The 17,479-nt window shown below is 36.8% G+C and overlaps 1 long non-coding RNA gene across 1 annotated transcript in view; it reads left to right on the top strand.

The window, feature by feature from the left end:
* LOC118599845 overlaps positions 1 to 12,144 on the top strand; it is a 13,984-nt gene extending 1,840 nt beyond the window's left edge. The window contains exon 2 of the long non-coding RNA XR_004949358.1: positions 10,630 to 12,144. This is a non-coding gene — a long non-coding RNA (uncharacterized LOC118599845). The remainder of the gene's footprint in view (positions 1 to 10,629) is intronic.
* Positions 12,145 to 17,479: the final 5,335 nt, after the last annotated feature.

Raw genomic sequence — 17,479 nt, 5'->3', positions numbered from 1 at the left:
CTCTTATTATGCATCACTTTGAATAAGACCGGCAGCTAAATGCCTAAATTGTAGATGCAGATTGTAAGCCTGCCCACATGTTTGCTCGCCGGTCACAGCACACTTAAGAAATCAGAGCTGAGAGCCTGACAGGATGAGATCCAAACAGGCAGCCATTATAATCAGTCATTCAGCCTTTTGGAGTGAACATTCAGCGTTAGTGGTTTGTTCTGGAGTTAAAGGGAACCTCCGTGACCTGCTGGCTTTCTAAAACTATTCTACCCCCCGGCCCCTCCTCCTCCTCTTCTTCTTCCATGCCTTCCTTTGCCTTCTCAAATTTTCTTGAAGTTTTTCTTTCTCACTGTGTGCTTGTCGTCTTAGATTTAGTTTTTAATTACAGAGAAAACTTTTCAAAAATCATGTGTGCTCATTTTTAATGCTGAACTTCCTCCTTAGTTAGTGATTATTTTAGATTGCAAAGTACTGGGAGTACTAAAGTCACCTGTTATAGTAATTAGATTACTAATATTTCTTACATAAAGATAACATTCTCAATAACATTTTTACTTTAGCGTCACTTAATTTATTTGTATTTTTAAGCTTTTTGTTTGTTTGTTTGTTTGTTGTTTATGTTCTCCAAATCCCTAAAAAGAATGATTATGTACAATGAGGAACATTGGTGTCATACTTCCTACAGTTGTTTTCAGTTTTAACATTAATATAGTCAGATACTAAAAGCAAATTTTTTTCAACTTTTATTTTATTATAAATTAGGGGTGTAACAATCAATCGACTTAATTGATTAAGTGATTTATTTTATTTTACAATCCAACCGGATAAATCTGTCTGAGGGAAGTTGTTAATCAAATCGACCATTATAAAATTGTTTCAAAATGAAATAAATTGATCTTAAATATACCATATGGGTTGAGGAATGGTCAGTTTATTTTACTATAGTGGTAAACATATTTCATTTACACTTGATTATCTTGCAAGAAGTACAAGGAATCTGCACTGTTCAGTACCAGGTATTTATCTCAGAGTCACACTGGTGGAAGTTTTGGTTAAAGATGTCATGGATCAATTTTAGGTCAGTGAACGGGATCCCTCAAAATGAATTGATGTCGACTATGAATCGTATCGCCAACCATAAGTCATTAAAATGTTTTTGTCCTTGATCATTTCACAGCAGAAATGCATCTAAAATGTTTCCCTAAATTCCCACTTGTGTTTAATTGTTAACTGTGGACCTTAACTGTTGTACTCCAGGCCAAGACACGATGAATGTGTGTAATGCTTTCTTCATACATTTAAACAAACTCGTCTTAGTAGAATTATAAATTGAAGTTAGCTTTGAGGTATTTCTGCTTTCACAGGACAGTCTGAAGCAAGCAATGTACACAACCCTTCAGATTGTTTCAGTTAATGTCCAAATATGCTGAGTTAAAACAGAATATTGACAAAGAATTCAGCCCATCCCAAAGAAACAAAGCCAAAGAAGTTTTCATGAGCGTGTTGAGCTGCCTCGTTAACATTATCAGTCCAGACCTGTCTCCCTGCCTCACCTTTCCTATTTCCTGCACTTCTATTTGTCAAAGTAAAGCTGAGGAATATTGCCTGTGTGTGTGCAGGTGTGTGTGTGCGACTTCTGCCACAAAGTGTGGTTCTCTGCTGTGCTAATCATATTTCTTCTGGCGAGTTCTTAACTCCAGGAGGAGCGAGGTGGGGAAGGCAGGAGATGGGGATGTGCAGAAGCTAATAGAAGCACATGGGAAATGGAGCAACACAGTGAAATAGAAAACCGCAGATTATAATTAGTTAAGTTATGCAGTGTTTCTTATTTTTTAAATCCACACACACTGAAGAGATATTTGCTGAAGGATACCTGAGTCTCACTCCGACTCCTCTCCTCCTGTGTCTCCGTCTCCACTTTTAAATAATGCAGCACGAGAGACGGTTCTTACATGTTGAAGAGGTGTCAGCAGGCGGTTAGAACGTCAGCGCCAAAGCACCAAACCAAATGACACAATACACATGAGCACACCCACATGTGCACACACTGCTGTCATCTCTGTTTAGTGAGGAGCTAAAGTCTACCACGCCATGCCCATAATTAGACAGGCTCATGCCATCAACATGCAGCATTTGAGGAGGAAGAGCGCAGAAATGAGGTCTGCCAAGCTGCAAATTGAAACGGGATGTGGACATGAATTTACACTCGCACAAAGAAGACATTACACTGCAACGTAAAGTCATTTAAAAAGATTTTTCAACATGGTTGCTGTCAGTGGTCTTGATATATTGAGTAAATCTATATTTTTATATGAATATGTACTTAGATTGTACATATTTTAGAAAAAAATAGAATATTTAAATATTTCTTTATTTGTAATATAAAATGTAAACACTGTAGATTGAAATGTTGCTATTACTTTTTGTCATAATAAGCTTGTTATAAAAATAGAAAGATTTATGAAAATGGATCAAATATAAGGTCAGTTGCAGGACGTTTGTTCTTCACAAAATAACTAAATGCTTTCTTTAAAAAGGGCCTTTTGAAAAATATATTGAATATATTTTTTCTTAGATGAATCTATTTATATAACATACTATGAAAAAATATTTAAAAAAAAACTAGAGCCCCTGTTTCTGAAAGCATTAAAATGATCATTTTTCTTATAGATTCCAAGTATAAACAACACTTGTCTAACATAGTTTAAATGTAAAATAAGGGAAAAAAAAGATTTGAGAAATTTACCCAAAAAAGCCAATATAATTACTTTAAACAATGAAGAAAATCACTCTAATATGTGAATAATAGTTGCTATTTCATGTGATACTGATGATAAATATTATTACCAGTGTTTTGTTTATCTTCTTAAACTACTTTAAACTATTTTTTGTCGTCATTTATTTGTCTGCATATGTTATTAAACCAAATATGAACAACAAAAAAGATGCTTTGGAATTATTTTCTCTTTGTGTCATTTAGAAATGCTGCACGATTTCATAAGAAATCATGTGTTGTGCTTCAGACACTCTAAGAATGCATCTAATTCTACCCTGCAGTGTGGCCTGCTCACCGATGTAGCTGACAAATACAAATGTTGAAAGAAGCTGCTCGGACCAGTAAAGTAACATTCCATTTCAAATAACTTATTAGAATTTCCCACACTTCACAGCTTCTCTCGGCCTCTAAATATCTTCTTGTCATTTCCAGGAGCAGCTTTTTCCATGGTAAATATAGCCACTCTTTTTTGTGTGTGTATGTCTGGCTGTCAATGCTGGATCTGCTTCTACTTCAATATTCTCAGTGTCAGTTTTGTATTAGGCAAATGTCTAATAATAGCCACGGCGTTAGATAAGTGGCTCTTGTTGGTGCTCAGGCACAATCAGCGCTTTCATGCTGTCACTCTGTCAAACACCTTGAGTGCTGGGCTCATAAAATTCTCACCTATAAAATATTTTGGCCTCTAATGGATCATTAAAACGTAGCATGGTAACATTCTGTCTTCATTTTGATTTTTTTTTTCAGCTTGTGCACTGAAAGAGAAAGAGGAAATAAACGGTTGGAGACGAGTGGAGAAATTGCTGTGCAGCATTTCTTTGTTTCGGTTTGATGCATGGTTTACTTTAGGTTTTCTTAACTGTTCCCAAAATCAGATTTTCTAACGTTTCCATGTTCCCCGTGTGCAGATGTAAGTATGTGCAACACCTTACCCATCATGGAGCCCAGCTACTGCAGAGCCTAAAGTGGAAGAATAGATTGTTAGATTATTAATACTAAGGGGACATTTTCCATATCATTTGATTGGAGAATATCACCCACGCGACTTTGTATCCGTAGTGGAGGCTGACTTCATGCATAATTCATATTTCCATATCATCGTGGTGATCATGTGCGATGAGGGTTTGCTCTCACAGCGGGGAAGCTGGTTGGCATTAGTGCGTGTGTGTGTGTTTGTGTGGACTCCACAGCAGGAGTGTGTGCGTGTACATGTGTGGATGTGTCTGCGGATCAGTCCGTTGAAGGAACCTCCCCTGCAGAACTCCCCAATCGGGCCTCTTCTCATGCGAACAATGTAAATAATTGTCATTTAGGATAATGACAGTTTTGCTTTTAGCTATGATCGGACATTATTTTTGTTGAGATGGAAGTGGTTAGAACCTGTTTCTAGGTAATTGGTGCAGGTCAGCACAATGCCGGAGTAGAGATGGGAGAACGAGGATGAGGTGTGAGGAATGTATAGCAGGAAACTAAAAGAGAGGAAGAGTGTGACAGGCGAGAATACTCAAATTAGAAGGAATGTTTCTTGAACTCATCGCATGATGTAAATATGCTTCTCACGGATAAAGGAGCAACATATGGAGACCCTCCTTACGCTCAAAGGAAGATATTTTGTAATTCAGATTTCTTCCGATGGATAGCTCACACATTTTAGCAAATACAATGTTTAGCTGCCATCAAAAACTAGTCATTACCACTAATATTTTCATATAATGCTACATTTCAAATGAAAAAGTAAGATTGTTTGCTATTTCCTAAAAGATATGTATATAAAATAATGAAATTTAAGAAGTCAAAACAGTTTAAAAATGATTAGAAGTTTATTTTAGCTTCAGCACTCTCAGACTCCCTATAGCACACGCTCGGCCCAGCTTATAATGCTCAATTTTACCAAAATAAAATCCAAATATGTAGAACTATCTTTCCAACATGCAGCAGCTAAAGATTGGAATGGCATGTAAAAAGTACTAAAATTAAACACCTTTGTAACTATCTCAGCTTTTAAAAACCTTTTCATTACTGACCAAATCCTGCATGTTTTAACTACATGTTTTAACTAGGTTTATTTTCCAGAATATTTTTAGCTGAAAAGTTTTTCTTAATTTAAGTTGTTGTTTTTATTGTGATGTATTTTTATCTACCTTTGTATTTCTCCACATGTTCATAATATCTCACCTGGTTGAATAAAGGTGTAATAATATATTTTTTTTACAGAGAAAAATAAATCACTGCTTATTCTTTATTATTACTGGCAAAAGAAACCCTCCTTGTATTAGTAAAATTCTGGAGGGTAATTTTAGCAGTTTGTGTTGTATTTTGGGAATATCTGTTTAATTTAGTTTGTAACTATTATTATATCCAGTCTTGATAAATATTACTGTAATTGAACAATTTAGAAATAGAAGAGAGAAAACAGATTATAAAGCAAACAAAAGTAAAACCAGAGATATTTATTTGTTTCTGATCCTCCCTGCGATGTTCAGGTGTTATGAGTGTATCCGGCCTTCGCCCTAACGTAGATAGCCTTCAGAGACCCCCGTGACCCTGCACGGGACATTGAAGGAATAAAAGATGGATAGAAGAATGAAAAGCACTGACTGAACATCCAATGAGTTTCCATCAAATAACATGTCACCTATCTTCCTGTTTTGCCATATTAAAGCTGCTGAATTATTACACACACTTTCATATGATGATTTTTTAAAAATTACATTTAACTGAATGTAATGTTGGAATAAAGTTAGAAACTTTTCCCTGTTCTTGTGGTGAAGGATGTTAAGAGAAGCACGTGGTGAGGCTCCACTTCCTGTTTTGGTTTGAGGTTACACACTAGCTCATGACCTGGAGCTAATGACAGTGTCTTTACTCATGATTGAGAACTAGCTCGTGACAAATAAACACCTCCTTGTGATTTTTATGCATGACAGAATACCAAAAGGCCAAAACAATTAGTTCAGAATTTTAACCCGATGGGGCTTCTAGGGTCTTCATCGTACAGATAACCACAGTGACGTATGAGGCATGTTCTCGCCGCTCTTCTCACCTCTTGTATGGATTCTTTCCAGCATCGGTGAATCGATTCAGTAGTGCTCTAAACCTGCCCGAGCACCTTTGTCTGCACAGTCAAACACACTCTGGAATGACTTGAATAAAAGATCGGCATCTGTCGGGACACGAAAATATAACACATTCATGAGGGCGCACGAATAAATGCGCAGCTACTGCATGTGTCTGTGCAGCGGTTGTGAAGAAAGTGTGTATACGCATATGCTGTTCCCTTGGAGCTTCACTTGATGTGTGTGTGTGTTTGTGTGGAGGCTAGAATTTGGAACAGTATTGATTAAAAACAGCAGGGGGTGAGTGTGTGTTCACTGAAGATAGCTCACTCACCTGCCACTCGGCACAAAATACACACACAGTCTCACACAACTGCCCACTGGCTTCATTAGAAAGAATCTGCCTGGTCTTTATATGGTGAGTAAAATAAATCAAAGAATTGTAATTTGGTTTTGAGGGACGGCAGTCACATCCGGTTCTTCTTTGTGATGAAAAATGCTTCACTATTTGACAGGTTTACGCAGGAATCTTACACTTTCTTTTTCTTTGTGCATAAATATGCTAGTTTACATATATATTATATTACATATAAGCTTACTATTAATGGTAATAATTTCTTTGTTCCATTGACCTTTAATTAACCATTGGTCATTGAGTCATCTGTCAGCTGACACTTGAGAAAAGAGGAAATACTTGCCTCAGCCTCGTCAGTTCCTTAGTAACTCAAGAAAAAGTCATAATTCGTGTGTTTTTTGAAGAATTTAAAGGTGATAAAACTCATTAAATCCAGCAAAAAGTTGCAAAACTACTTTTTAAGTGGAAGATGGGATCAAAACACCTGGTATTCAAAAACAAAAGGTGATGGGACACTCATAGGAATTTACCACTGGGGTGTTTTTTGCTGTAGGAGGTTATACGGCCCAATGTTTAAACTAAGCTTTACTTCTTTTGTATCAAATGCTGCAGTTCCTTTAATGACTGCTAAAGGTCTGGTTTCAGAATGGAGAATTTTACACCAAAAAATAAAAAAAATAAACCTATTTACAGTAGATTCCAGTGTAATTTTATTAAATTAATGTCATTTGTGGTTTAGTTTTTATTTTATTATTATCATTTTTTATTATTATTTTTCCCTGGTGTGTGGACTGACCAAAACTTAAAATACATGTCTACGGTTCTGCACCATTTGATGGAGTTCAAAGAAATAAACTCAAGTCAAGACAGCGGTCATGTGACCCTTAAGTCACTGAAACACGTCACAGTGGCTCACATATGAGTCATGCCTTCAACCGCAGGATACAGAGAGGAAACAGAATTACAGACTAGACGCATCGAAAACTCTCACACCAATGACTTACACTTTATCCCAGTCATGACGCGAACAAACCAAAACAAAAGACTGCATGGAAAAAAGATTCAAACCAAGGTAATGGCAATTAAAAGAACGTAAAAGCATAAAGGGGGATAAGTTAGTCCTCTTGCAAATGTAATCAGAGCCACTGATCCAACTACAGGCACAAATACATAATAAAAAAATACTTCTATCATATTTGAGATATACAAAGAATAATTTTATGTGTTAACACCGTTTTTAAAGCTTGACGGTGTTCCTTTAAGTGCTCGTGCAAAGCTGTCATTTCTTTCATGAAATGAAAACCACAAAACCACAGGTACTTCATGACAAAGCTTGTGTTGATGAAATTATTTTTTAAACTGGTTAATATTAATCAGATCTATAGGCTACTGTTTGACCAACAAAACCAAAGGCTAACAGGAAGTAAGTTATTTTGTCTATTTGAATCTAAAATCTTTATTTAAGCAGAGTTTTACAACCATAATATGTTTTTGTTGTAAATAATCTGTATCAAAACCATCATTTTTACCACTAGATTTTTTTTCTTGAACCTGACCTTCGTTCTTCACACTGGCTCCCCAAACGTGGCTTTTTCCCACCCACACATCTTCATCCAAGCAGGGTCCTATTTTTTTTTTAATAGTACTAGTACAAAAAAATGTAATTATACTAAATGATGGTAACTTTGTCAAACCTTTGTGCATCTCTGATCTTCTTACTCTCGTTTTCTTTTGTGGTTTCTCACTTTTCTTGCCAGCAACATTTGAAACTCCTGCTCTTAAAGTTGAAACCTATACCGGTATTTGTATCACGTACACTGATTTGCATGGTTAAACCAGGTGAGGTAGGCTGAAATAAGCTACAGATAAGGTTAAAGTTTTATGTTTTTTTAAAGAACTTAAGGGAGAAATATCACAAGTTACATAACGCTGGAATTTAGTTACTCTTTTTCCAGGTTTTACATTTTGTTGGTGTGAAAAATATCTGGACTTATTACCCAACAATGCAGCATCGATTCTGCTCAGGAATGATGCCTCACTCAGTCACAGTACTATTCAAAGGACCCCTTATTTGAGGAAATGCACTTTGGTTTATTATTATCCTATATTATCCTACTTATAATAATCATGTTGCTTATTTTGAAGAAAAAAGCTCTCATGTTTACAGAGGGTCTCCTTGAGCTGCTCCCTCAAAATTACAGGAGCCCATTTTCTTGAGATTTTGACTCCATAAATGTCAAAACCCCAGTTCAGCACCATTTCAAGGCTGCAAATGGTGTGATACTTTTGTGCTCTTGTTCATTATATCTGTCCATCCATAACTCCGTTGTCTCCTTTTTTTCCATCCATCCTCCGTCTCACCGCATCTCTCATTCCGTCTCTTGCTCTCTTTCCACACCACTAGGTTTTAATCACTGCTGTAATTGGCAACTCCCTGCTGTGCTTGTGCACACATACGCACATGCTCTGTCTTGCTGCTGCAAATCCCTCTGGCAATGTATGTGTGAGCATGTGTGTGTGTGTGTGGATGGAGGGGGGGGCAGAAAATAGAGATATGGAGCGATAAGTATAATGAAAGAAGGAGAGTTTCAGAACTGCAGGCCAACTCAACAATCTGTCTGCTGTTAAGCACTGTGTGGAAGTGGGTCTCTATAGCCAAATTGTAATTATCGGAGAGAAAAAAGGCACTTTTTGAGATTCATCACAGGAGCACAACACTGTGCTGGAGCCGCAGACGAAGCCAATGCAGCACCGACTCGGTCAAATTAATGAAGAGTCACTTAACAGTACACCATATTTCGTGGAAAGTTGCGTGAAGAGATTAAAATAATAACAGCATCTCAAGCATCAAGCAGTTAGAATAATCACCTGTTTCTTTGAGTACAGTCAATTACATTTACACTATACTTATTTTATCATATTTAACCTCTCTTTTTCATGATGATGAAAAAATAAAGATGGATCCCTCAACAACCCACTGAAGACCAAATGTATTTGTCAAGATTTCCGTTATTTATTATAATGACTTTTACAGACTAGAAATGTGGTTAGGTAGGATTAGATAGGATTAGGGATGATCAGGCTACTTACAGCACTGGGCCTGGCTAAGCTAACACAGCCATACAAGCTTAAATACAAACATTTTAGCCAGAATTTACCATCTAATTTATAACAAACATAGTTTGTCACTAATTTTAATAATCAATCAAATTAAAAATGTTTGAAAATATATGTTTTTGCCCATTCGTAGACAATCAAAAAGACAGTGACACTACAAACTGAAACCGTTTTCACATTTGCCCCTTCTTAGAATTGAGTTGGGATTTTATGGTTCTTGTTGGGTTTTGGCTTGAAACTAGAGAAGGCTCCTGGTTTTAGAGCTCAAATTGTCTTTAAAGGTACACCCTGAACCATCATAGTTTCCTTAATCTTCATTAAGAATAACTGTATAAAACATCAGATTTTCATTTATTTAGATGGAATCTGGCGTTAAAAACAAATGTTTTGGGGAGATATGATGTTTTGATAGCACAATTTAATGCAAACTATGTGTAAAGAATATTTATTTTTTGGAAAAGACTATCACATATTTTTAAGTCACACTTGTAGGGAAGCATTTTCTGAAAAGCAGAGCAAAAAAAATAAAACCCTATGAATTTTGAGCAACTCTCTGCAAAGCTGTGACAGTGAAACCTAGCTTAGTGATACTGAAGGTGTCCTTCTGTTGTTCATCTCTCCAGCACTGTCAGCATAAATTAACGCTGAGTACCCACTTTTTGTGCCTCAAACACATAAAGTTTGTGTAAAAATGTCTTGGCACATGTGCTGTACCTCAGTGCTGCATTCTCGTCAGTATAAAACTGAGCAGCCGGGATTTGATTGTAGCAAAAAATAACAGAAGCTTATTTGACCTGCAGGAACCTGCTGAATTCCACACTGTGAAAGCTGCACGACAATGGCCACGCTAAACCCAACGCTAAAGAATCCCAGCTTTATGGTTATCATGCCACATTGGCCATAGAAAGGAAGGTTTCATGCTTGTGTGTGTTTGTGTGTGTATCTTTCATGTGGGTCACCCCACCATGTCTAATGGCCCCTTGCTGCGTGCAGCGTCCTGCGCTGAGCTGCTCCCTGCTGTCACACTCTCACACACAAACAAATGAGTGGGCGCAGTGGGGGAAATCTCAGGGTGTCCCTTACCCTAATACCCTCTACAATGCATCAGGACTGCATCTGTTGCTCTCAAACTTAAAAGTTGGTCATTGAAGTGCTAGCATGTCTTTGCTCTCCCTTCTCGAGGTTCTGTCCTCTTTCCTCAGCACATCTCCACACACTCTTTCTCCCTCCTGTCTTTTAGTTTGTAATTTTAATTCCCGCAGCAAAGATGGACTTTTTTTTCTTTTTTTTTTGCTGCTCTCCCTTTGCAGCCACTTTTTTCTCTCGACCCTTAGGTTGACTGATGTCTGAGGTGCAGACTAAAGCCCCTGTAGGCCTCTATCATATGGACAGCGAGTAAGTGGCTCCAACAGAGGAGGTGAGTTTATGCTTTTGCACTTGTCGTTTAGGTTCCATCATATATTGACGTTTATCTGCCTTTAAAAGTCTCTAATATTCCTCAAATGCATCAAAAATAAATCAGCGGTATTATTTCAAGTATTGAACATGTCTGCAGCTTGTTCATCATGAAAGCATCCTCCTCTACTCCAAAGGTGTTTCAATGTGTCTTCCTGAACTAGACAGAGAAAAAAAAAAGACTGTCATTAACATTCTAGGTCTGCAGCTTTATTTTCGTTGTGCAATGTGGAATCATCTGAGGAGAGGAGGGGGATGGGTGAGGTACGGATTGAGAAAAGGCGAAAAATAAATCCACAAATGAACGGTAATATTTTAGTTTATCACAGTCTACTTCAGCTGACACCCAAACACATACGTAACTCGTGCTGCCATATCGACCGAGCACACGAGGAGCACATGGATGAGACATGTTGACCAAACATAAACTCAAATGTACCCTTAACTTGAAGTATTCACTTATGTATTTTCTAAAAATGTGCAAGAATGTAGGCTAACACCTTTACACCCACCTATGAAGCGTAAAACACATTCACAGTCAGGCAGACTAAACCTCAGCCACGGAGAAGCCAGTTACGTCAGTATATTTTCACACTGCAGTACTGTCTCTTTGTCTGCTTGTCGGCCAGCCAGCTGCAAGATGGAGGGCGAGAAAAATGCTATTAGTGGACAATTTTGTAAGACGGAATACACGGCTTTGTCATATTGTTACACTGAAGAATTATTTTATCCAAAGCACGATGATTCATTTTCTCTTGGTTTTTTTTTTTTCTTGAATTTCTGTGATGGAGTATTAGTGTCGACGACGGGGTGTGTGCACGTGGTATCGTGCACTGATATCGAGAACTTGAACTTTACATTAAAGTCGATGGGAGAAAGCAGAGCTGCTAACGCAAAAACAGCGAATGTGAGCGTGGTGTGCGCGAAAATTCTGTTGTGCACGTCAGTGGGGGAAGGGATCCTTTTGTTCAGATGATTTGTAGCATCACAACTGTTGTTTGTGTCACACAAAAAGAAACAATAAAAGAGTTTATCTCAATTCTGAATTTGACATCTTGTTTCTGTGTAACATCAATAGAGTAAATAAAAACTAATTCTGTAGTACAAGCGTTTTTTATGTTTTGGTTGGTTTTAAAATAATAATCTTCTTAATTAATTCATTACACTTTACAGTTTTTACATTAATATAAAAAAAGATGTGACTGGGCTCAGCTGTTTGAATCCTCACACCTCACACTGACTCGACTCCAGACGAGCAACAATGTCGCTGTTGATTATTGGGACCGTTTCTAAAACCACCCACCATGTAGCTCAGCTGATCGTGATGCAGTCAAAACAAAAATCCAAATCCCCCCTAAACTGACTGGAGCCAAAAAAAAAAAAAAAAAAAAAAATGCACATCGGAAGATGCTGAGCAGCAGACAGTGGTGCAGCAGATTGCTGGGGCCTTTGGCAGAGATGGTTTGCCATTTTTTGGAATAGTACAAAGATGAATGTATGTAGACTTTGAGTCCAGGTTGCTTTGTACTGTTCACAGCAGGAGCCGTCCTTTAGAGACAACCTTCTCTCCTCCTCACACACACTCAAACCATGAACCACACTGATGGGATTAGAAACTGGTGTTATAGTCTCTCTTTCCTTTCTGGATTGTTCTCAGGGTTCGACCCTAATCGTCACAGAAATAGCTAATTCTATCTACCTATGAAAGAAAAATATATTTTTGATTTGAGTTTTTGTTAAAAATTAAAAATGGGGCAGAGCTGGACACAAGCAGGTTTAGCAAAATACAGAGGACTCCCTCTAAGTGTGTGGAGAATATTAGTGCAGCAGGCTTAAACCTATCACTGTCACTCTATAGGTTGCTTTAAATTTTTATTTTTTTTAAATGCATGAATTGTATTTCAAAATCTAAAGAAAATGCTCAACTCACTGATTTGTTTCAACAAAAGAAGGAGATCTTGTTTATGAATCGTCTGAACAATATTGTTAAAGACTGAAAATATATTTATCTGTTACTCGTTCGTTGTCAGGGTATCGAAAGAGTGTTGGTTTTTCTCCGTGTCCAGAGGACAATGTCCCTTTTCGGAGGAGAGTGTGGGTGCAGTGTTGACACATGTTAGTGCTGGCTGATTAGTCCACACATAAAGGAGCATGCAGCCCCTCCATCACTATTCAGCCATTTTGTCTCTGTGTCTGTGTATCCTGGTGGAGTGGATGTTTGTGAGTGCGAGAGAGGCTTTTGTTAAGGTAATGTTCAGCAGAAAGAACAGGGAAGGGAGAAGAGACCATGAAAAATTGCACAGACCACAGCCAAGAGCCACGGAGCGGAGATGCTTTTTTATTCTCTAACCTCAGAAAATCCGAATCACATTTTTTTTTCTTTTCAAAAAGTCTAGACTGTGCATTTGCAGGTAAATATAAATAAACTGCGGAATAATCAAAAGAGATGAAGGAATTGTTTCGGGTTATTGTACCAGATGAGCTGCTGCACGTCTGTTGTGTCTTAAATGGATTAACGTAGTGGTCAGTGGAACAGGCCATCATTGTTCCAAGCCTGTGTCGCTTCTGTCGTTTCACATTTTCGTAAGATGCTGATTTGTTTCCCCAGACTTCTCACAGAAAAAGGGCGGAGCTTCCTCTGAATAGCTGTGCAATATATTTGTTAAAAGATGAAAAGTCTTTAGCTTCTGGACATTTTTTTTTAGTTCAAGTCATTGTTGTCACATTTATGCAATAAAACATATTTTTTCATCACACATCTCCATGCAGAGTGTGACATTTCTTTTTTTTTTAATTGAGCTACTCTTCAAATAAAAAAAAGACGCATTTTTCTAAATAGCATTGACTTTTGTTCTAAGCAAAAAAAACCTAATTATTATTTCATTTTTGCATTTAAGTATTTTGTTTTTTGCTATTTGTAAAAATATAATATTGTAATAAACAATCTTTTAACATATTATAAAATAAACATAATAAATAAATGCAAATAAATATATTTTAAACAATAAAATTAGAAGAATTTAATCACTACAGTCTTTTTTTTGTCCAATGTCTGTCTTGGTTCTAAGCTGAAGCTTGTGTTCGTTTTTTAACAGAAAATTTTGTGTAAGATTAAAAAACAAATAAAAAAACAAACAATCAAATAGTCAACCATTTATAGGATAATCATTTAATACCTAAACAAAAAGGAAAAACATTGCAAACAATTCAAATAAAACTTGGGGCCTTTCTTTTTTTGGTTATTATATTCTAAACTGTTATTGGATTCAGTTTCACTACATATAAAGACTTACAATGATAGAAACATTTCAGTTAACTAAATATTTATTATCACTGTTGGGTTTGTTTCTGTAATTATTTTAATTTCTTCTATAATAATAATTTTATATATGTCCTATGCTTTAATATATATAGGTCATATAATATTAAATAAGTGACCATACCTGCTGTATATTCTGTTATTATAAACATAAAAAAACAAAAATCTGCTTTAAAAAAGTCAGTTTTTCCTCCTTTTTTACAGCAGAGCTCCCCCTCTGGCTTTCATGTGACTCAACATCTTTTATTTATTTCCTTTGATGGATTCCTTTTCTTTTTTGTGACAACATTGTGTTTTTTTAGGCCTGGTTCATATTTTAAGGTGTGGAGAGGAACTTGTTTGTCAGCTGCATGAGAGGTAATATTGAGAAAAACATGTACTGTTAAGTTTGGATATTTTTATGCATTGAAAAGGAGAATATTATTGTTTTGAAAACCAAAATGAACATTTATGCACAGAAACGGCTGTATAAAAAGAGAGATGTGCATCAAATTACTTAAGATATTTTTTTTTTACATTTTTTCAATTCAAATAACATTTATTTAAAATGTTTCTTTGCAGTTCACATTGTTTTAGCTTTCCCAGTAGCTGCATGCATCAGCCTTGTTATCAGTGTATGAATGTCTTATCTGTGCTGGTAGCATAAATGTCTATATATGTACACTTAACCTTGTCTGCACCGAAGCCAAATGATAAGAGTTTTATCACTTTAATGCTATGATCGTAAAGTAATTCCACTTTGTGGCCTAGAAGTCATATGAAGTCAAAAAAGCATTTCTACTTATTTTATGTCCTTTTTCTTTCTATGCTTCCACACTTTATATAAATGTTTTTTTCTTTATACAGTATGAGGGATTGATACTTGTTTTATAAATAAATATAAATAATTCCTAAAGGAATTACTTTGAGAACATCTGCATCAAAAAAGACGAGTGTTATTTTCTATGCAGCTTTGGTATGTTTTATTACATGTTCAGATACAGGTTTCTTCTTTTAAACTGTGAGAAATGACCAATAGGTTAAACTAATTTTATAGGCCCTTCTGAAGAAGAGTAATGTAGATCCTAATAGTCTGGATAGCTATAGCCTTTTGTTAATATTTTTAATTGAAATTATAGAAAAAAAGTGTCGGTACTCAACTACATGAGTTTTTAAATACCAAAAAAATGTTAGAATAAAATTAAATCTAATTTGATTTAGAATCGTTTTCAGAAGATCTGTTCTTTTTTCATCAGCATTATTTTTTACTCTGATGCAGGAGAGGACTCTAACTTCCTCAATGTCACCTGTTTAATGCTAACTGCTTTATAGTTTTGTAATAGCTTTTTTTGTTTTATTTTAATTTATCGTTTCTGGTTATATTAAGGTTAAAAAATAAGAAAATACAAATATTTACCTTTACTCCTCCACTCCTGCTTCAGTCTATACAAAACACTGCTGTTCATATGTGTGAAATAGCAATTATTGCTCGGTATGTGTTTGGGTTTGCATCCAAAAATGCTCTTTTTTCCCTCTTTTTATTTTTATGATCTACTCCTCCTTTTTGTCTCGTGAAGCCGACCTGCAGAGGATCGGTCGTGCCTGAGGTTGCCTCTGTGCCAGTTTGACATTATTGTCTATGAGCAGCAGCTTTGGGCATAAAGAGAAGTTATCAGGACGATTCTAAAGGTGTTTGTGGTGAGCCGGTGGAGGCTTTCCCACCAGCTCCGTGTCAGTGAATCACAGAGGGGGAGGGCAGCCATTCATTCGACTCCATTCACTGTTGAATTCGTTTCAAAATGTGGAGAGAATCTGCAATTGATTTGCTAATGACAGAGTCTCCTCTCTTAATAAAATTGACATAACAAGCCTGTCCCTGTTGATTCTGAACTGTTCGGGAGGCTTCCTAAATTGATTAGCTAAAGGTGAGCGGCAGACGGCCATGCAGGATGCTGTTCTCTGCTGCGGAAAGATGATTTGAGATAAATGGGATACAGCTGTTAATGTTAATTTGCTGGGGATAACAACATTGTAATTACTGAGCAAAATGAGGGTAAATATTAGAACAGTCATGACTTTATTTTCTATAATTCTACAGATTGTTCTCAGTTTTTCTTTTTCTCTTCTAGCTTTGGCAGCCATGATGTTGGTCATTTCTTCCCCCATTTAAAGATTTTTTTTGCACAGTCCACATTTGAGCATTCACATGTATTTTGATTTGGCATGTAAGTGTTGCAGTCTTGTTCTAAAAACAGATTCCAGTCCAAATGTTTGGACTATTTTCCATATTTCTGCAGTACCACATTCTATAGTAGCATCATGTCCACTTTATCTCTCATCAAACCATCATTTCTTTTGGACTTTTATATCATAATTTCTTAGTTTATAATCATTTCTGGAATAATAATGGTAATAAAATAATAAGGATGATGCCCTGCTGCGGATGTGACATGACTGGCATCTAAATCCAGATGTGACAGGCTTTAATAAGCAGCTGCTGAAGATAATCCATTTGATAAATGACTCTGAAGAGCTTTAAGCTCTTCAGCTCCGCTACTTTTCTATTAGAAGTTTAATATCAACATGACAACATGAGTTGAAATACAACATGTGATAGCTTAATGTAGCAAACACATGTTGTATAGTGTTGATTGAAATCCAGTGAGAGCTCTGTCTGTCTGTCTGTCTATATAATAAATCAGAGATATTCTGTGGAAATTATTTGAAATTATAAAGTAAAGCAGAAATAGGAGAGTAAAACTGTCAGCAGAGTTCTTGTACTCAGGCTTGCTGTGCTTGTCACTGTGTTTTGTTGCTCTGCTAAAGTGTGATGGATCCAGAGCAAGAAATCTCAGCGTGATTTTACAGGAACATCTCGCCGGCTCTGCATCACACAGCTGCACCGTGTGAGCAGCTGCCACTGGCTTTGAGCACTTTCCGTTTCCCAGACCCTCAATTTCTCCTTGCAGGAATCAGTGTAAGCATTACCTCTCTGTGCAGGATAGATGCAGGTTTGAGGACCTTTACCATGGCAACCAGTAATGTAGTGTAGTACCTCGGCTGCTTTTGTAATAACACAGGATTCGTAGAAGGCAGGTGAAATGCCATCCGGGCGGTTTAAATGGATGCCTTTGATGTCTAGTGTGGTGAACTCTTAATCCCACTTGGCTCGGCTGTGGAAATCAGGTTATTGTTTCCTGTATTAGTTCAGCACCACAGTATTCTCTCCATTCAGCTCCCCGTCAGCAGCTTGTAGCCAACAAAAGAGTCTCTCCTCAACACGGTTTCCTGCACTGCATTACAGCCTCGCTTCATTTTTTTATGTCACCCTCTCGCTGACATTGTTTCCTATATCGGCTTATGCTGCCCAATCCTAATAATCCTCCAGAACTCCGAGTCAAATGTGTGGTCCACGCAGTGTCCTCTCACCT

Source organism: Oryzias melastigma, linkage group LG16 (assembly GCF_002922805.2).
Source record: "Oryzias melastigma strain HK-1 linkage group LG16, ASM292280v2, whole genome shotgun sequence".
NCBI lineage: Eukaryota > Metazoa > Chordata > Actinopteri > Beloniformes > Adrianichthyidae > Oryzias > Oryzias melastigma.
The sequence above is the reverse complement of the archived record's forward strand: the minus strand, read 5'-3'. Positions and strand labels throughout refer to the sequence as shown.